The 5,656-nt window shown below is 33.0% G+C and overlaps 1 long non-coding RNA gene across 1 annotated transcript in view; it reads right to left on the bottom strand.

Annotated features, from left to right (window-relative positions):
- Window positions 1-3,542: 3,542 nt before the first annotated feature.
- The window catches only part of LOC118762755, a 16,732-nt gene continuing 14,618 nt past the window's right edge, over window positions 3,543-5,656 (bottom strand). The window contains exon 3 of the long non-coding RNA XR_004998505.1: window positions 3,543-3,553. This is a non-coding gene — a long non-coding RNA (uncharacterized LOC118762755). The remainder of the gene's footprint in view (window positions 3,554-5,656) is intronic.

Here is a 5,656-nt window from a genome sequence, read left to right as displayed (position 1 = left end):
CGGAAGCGGCGGCGGCAGCAGCAGCGGCGACAGCGGTCGGTAGTAGATATACGGATAGTGAAATCATATAAATATTCCTTTAGGTTTAGAGTTTATTGGACGTGAATAAGAAATATCTGAATTTTGGATAAGGAAAATCAGTGATCTAATTTTACATTTGATTAAATATTAACCCTGTATATAATTTCTATTATTATCGATGACTTCCTTCCATCTACTCATCATCTTTTTATTTCCATTGATGAAAAACTCTTTTGATTTTGATAAGAAGAAAGAGAGGTCAGTTTCGACCCCATTGGAACTTTTGGCTATTAATCCATCTAAATGATTCTGTAAACTTCAAAACAAATAGTAAGTAGAAGAATCGAGATTCAGGGAGTAGGGCGCCTGGGGAATTTTTTCCCAGACAAGTTCCTCGACTTTTCCTGGTGTAATATTTGCAGTGTAGTGCCTTGCATTATCCTGATGAAATACCACTCTCTTATGATTCGTCAAAGCAGGCCTTTTCCTCTTCAAACCAGCATCCAAACACTAATTTTTGACAATAGATGTGAGCTGTAATTGTTGCATTGGTTGGTAGTAACTGAAAGTGGATGATTTCAATGCAATCCCACAAAACAGAAAGACGAACCTTTTTTGCATGGAGGTCCTTTTGGGGTTTTGGTTTAGCCTGTTCTACACAACTAAACCATCCCCTGCGTCGTTTAACATTTTCAAAAAAATTCCATTTTCATTACCAGTCACTAATCTATCCAAAAATGGTGAGATACGATCACGTGATTGAAGAGATGAGCAGATGCCCACTCGTGATTTTCGGCTGACTTGTCAAACCAGGGTAACCATTTTCCTAGTATGGACACCTTTCCAAGCTGTTGAAGATGGCGGTGGACAGTTGAATGGCTCGAATTGAGCTTGCTTGCCAATTCTCCAACTGATACTGCATTATACTTCTCAAGCTCTGACAAAAAAAACTCATCATCAAATTCAACACTGCGTCCTATTCGTGGACTCTCTCTTAGACTAAGATCACCATTTTTGAACTTTGCAAATCATCTTCTGCAACTTCTTTCGTTCATGTAACATATATATAAATATATATATATTATATATATATTATATATATATATATATATATATATATATATATATATTATATATATATATATTATATATATATATATTATATTATATATTACTTGAACGAAAGAGGTTACAGAGAGGAATGTTTACAAAATTCTGATTTCAAATTCCACCGAGGTTGACTTTATCTTTCCATTCCTTCGGGGATCGATAAAAGTAAGAACCAATTGAACACTGGGGTGAATGTAATCGACTTATCCTTTCCCCCGAAATTTCTGTCTTCGTGCCCAAATTTGAAAGCAATATTAATATTTATTTTCCTCCAAACTCACCAGACCATTGTTAAACAGTATCTAACCTATTGACAATTCATTTACAATTAACCTTCAATTACCCTTTTAAAAAATCTCCATAAATATTCACCTTGCATTTTACATTAAACATTCAAGTGTTGGATAACATATTCAGCACACCTCATTTCATTCTTTCATATTTGATCTCCTATTCTCTATTTACCTGTTTTCTTTTTATTTTCGTTTAGGATAAAACATCGTTATTCACAAATGCAAAATCTATCATTAATACACTAACATCAACCATAAGACATTAAATATTAATATAAACACAACTACTCTACTATTATCACCCTATTGCCAATCCCTGTTATGCCCAATTAAATAATTTTTTATCTTTGACAAATAAATTTTTACCAAGTTAAACATTGTTCATGCCACCAAACAAAAATTATGAGAACTCTTATTCCGTCGCTTTCAGTGAATTCCTAACACTTCTGATATAATCATTACCGGAGAGTACCCTTTACAATCCATTTCGTTGGAAGTACACAAAAAAGAATCGCAGTACAATTTTAAAATCTATTTTTGATTTCTTGTTTGAATAAATTTTGCTTTGATTGCAGTTATTTCACTTTATCCTGTCGCTTGTAATACATATTTCTTCAATCTTAGTTTTCTACCAGCTGTTCTGATAAAGAAACATTCGTCATAGTAATGAGATTTAGTCCCATTGGATTTGAAATTTCATTAACATAATAAACGCCAACATTTTTCTATTCTTTCTACCATTTTCCCTGCAATACTTTCAGTGGTTTCAACGCGAGTCAATTACGTATAATTTTCATTCATCTGTTCTATTCGCTAAATATGTAGCTCTGTGACTCGACTGAAAATTATGCATGAAACTTTCTTAAGTAAGACACTTTACTTCACGTTACTTAAGTCCACTCAGCTACCAAAAATGAGTAGTACCTGTATTTCAAAGGGCCAGTCTTGTCACATTCTGTGTCTCACGGAATCTCCCAGATTCAATGACTGAAACCGGTACTTAAATGTTTTTTATAAAATTATTTTAGCATTTTCTACCTTGAATTTTTTCCATATATATATAATTCATGCTGAATTCTACTTGGTGAAATTATTGATTACTTCTTAATTAATTAATTTTACCCTTTGTTATTATTGATAATAGAATTTTCTTCCTGATAACAAACTACAGATTTTTTTGTAGTATTTTACTTGACGACATACGCGGATGGGCAGGGGAAGGTGATGAACCTCATTCGTATTTTGAATTCGGCGGTACTAACACTGAATATGATCTGTCTGATACCGTTAGGTGAAGAGATATGTTCAATTCTTCCAGTGCTTTCGAATTTAATATTTTTAGTATTTAATATTGTTAGAGTCCCATGATGATGAAGAAAATGGTTGGGTAAAGTCTACTTCTATATTCTTTATACCGATCTAATTCCGAAACGTGTACATGGGTGACCAGATATAGATTGATTTTCGTTATTTTTCCTCTCTGCCTGCGTGGATTGTTTTCAAGTATTTTGGTTTTTCTGGGAGTCCCTTTTAAAAGTAGAAGAACTAGCTAAGGTTTTTGGGGCTGCTATTTCTAAACTTCGGTATATGGTAAAGCAAATCTTTGCTGAACCTTAATCATAAAGTATTTATATATAGGTAGATGATAGCTACATACATATATACAGCAATAATTAATCTACTTCATTCTAGATGTAAACTATATATATATATGTATGTGTTCATGTGTGTATGTGTTTATGCTTTATTGTTTTATTTGTTTTATAATGAGTCTTTCCCCATTTAGACTGAGTATTTGCAATGCATACATCTTTGTTTCATTTTTAATTTATATCTTCTCAAAAATAGTCACTCGTAACCCAAGAAGAATATTTTCGGAATAACTAAATTTTCGCCACCGTTTTTTTTTTATTATTATTGTTTCAACTCTAAGTGTTTTATTCTTTCAAAAAAGAACTAATTCTTGTTTTTGTTTTTTTCCTACCTTTTAGTTTTACTTTAATAATACTCTTTTACTCTATTTTACTCTTCTACTTGTTTCAGTCATTTGACTGCGGCCAGCAAGTCGACCCCAGGACTTATTCTTTGGAAGCCTACTACTTATTCTATCGGTCTCTTCTGCCGAACCGCTAAGTTACGGGGACGTAAACACACTGCCATCGGTTGTCAAACGATGTTAGGGGACAGAGACACATAAACATACACACACACACGCATATATATATATATATATATATATATATATATATACATACATATATACGACGGGCTTCTTTCAGTTACCGTCTACCAAATCCACTCAAAAGGCTTTGGTCGTCCCGAGGCTATAGTAGAAGACACTTGCCAAAGGTGCCACGCAGTGGGAATGAACCCGGAACCATGTCGTTGGTAAGCACGCTACTTACCACACAACCACACCTGCACCTATAATAGCTGTACTTTCTATCGTTTTTGCTTTCAATTTAGTGTTTACAATAAAATGTCATAATAATCTTTCCTGCTATCGGCACAAGGCCTGAAATTTGGTAGGGGATCAGTTAGTCGACTACATCCACCCCAGTACTCAACTGATACTTAATTTACCGACTCCGAAGGGATGAAAGGCAAAATTGACCTCGGCGGAACTTGAACGCAGAACGTAGTAACGGGAGAACTATTTCTTTACTACCCACAAGGGGCTAAACACAGAGAGGACAAACAAGGACAGACAAACGGATTAAGTCGATTATATCGACCCCAGTGCGTAACTGGTACTTAATTTATCGACCCCGAAAGGAGCACTTAGCAGTATAGGTGACTCGATCGTTCAACACAAACGGCTGAAGACGAACCATTTGAGATTGACGGGTCGTCTATACAGCTAAGAGCTCTATGGGTGCGAAACAAATGTTCACCCTATGACCAGCCATAACTTTTAAATTCCCCAAAATATACATTACTGCTCTAATGCTTTAGAGTGTGCTTCTGTTTTCGGATGTATGAAATATTGACGATTTATATATATGTATATAGTCTGTGTTATGAGAGTTTTTCTATTTACTCTTCTATAGAGGGAACGTCTCTTAAAACTTTTTCACTCATATTTTCAAAAAACCGTTAGCTGCCTCAGTTTTAGTTTATACACAACTAGACTCACATTCTTTAGTATGCTCTCAATTTTCATAACGACAAATATGTATATCGGAATTTGTTCCGTGCTATTTCATTCCTCAAGTCTTCTGTAATAATAATGTTTTTGTTTATACTTCTTGCACTGAGGAGAATAATAGTTTGTAATTAATTTAATTTAATTAATTTAATTATTCTACCATGAATTTACATGCTGATATCGCTGTTTGAAACGATCAAATGCATGTAATAAAATACTTTCAAATTTTAACATCTCTTCTCCCTTTTTAACAAATTTGTTGAGTTCTATGGGTTACCTTTCCATAAATTCTCATAACACACCATTTACAGCAAAATATGAAGAACCTTTGTTAGAAATTGCTTTTTTTTGGAACCCTCCAAAGTAAAGGATAAAATATAATTCAACCTTTTCACACACACACACACACACACACACACACACATATTATATATAAATATGATAAAATTATACATATATATATATATATGTGTGTATATATATATATATATATATATATATATATATATATATATATATATATATATACATATATATATATATATATATATATATATATATATATATATATATATATATATATATATACAAATATAGATATGTACACATATATATAAGTGTATATGTATGTGTGTAGGGGAGGTGATTACATATTACAAGCTTCATTTATAAAAATAAACACTTTCCTTCTTGCGTACCGCAAAAGTACATCAACCCATACACATACCAACACACACTCACTCACACGCACGCATATATATATTACATATACACACTCACACGCACGCATATACACATTATGCAAACACACACATACACACTCATACACACATTTGCACGAAAACACCACAGATTTTAACATTGATTCCTATGCAAGCAAGTCCTCGTAATTTGCATAAATAGGGTAATAAGTTGTTCAAATCTTCAACAAGGTTACTAATTTAATCTTTTTTTCCTAGATAGTCGTGAATAACAAAATCTTCACTGAAGATATTTGAACTTAAAGACATACGACGCCAAACCAAGAAGTGTACTTTAATGTAAATAATGTAGACCTCATATCGTTTGTATTAATTTTAGTACC

Source organism: Octopus sinensis, linkage group LG3 (assembly GCF_006345805.1).
Source record: "Octopus sinensis linkage group LG3, ASM634580v1, whole genome shotgun sequence".
NCBI lineage: Eukaryota > Metazoa > Mollusca > Cephalopoda > Octopoda > Octopodidae > Octopus > Octopus sinensis.
This window is presented reverse-complemented; position numbering and strand designations above follow the sequence as displayed.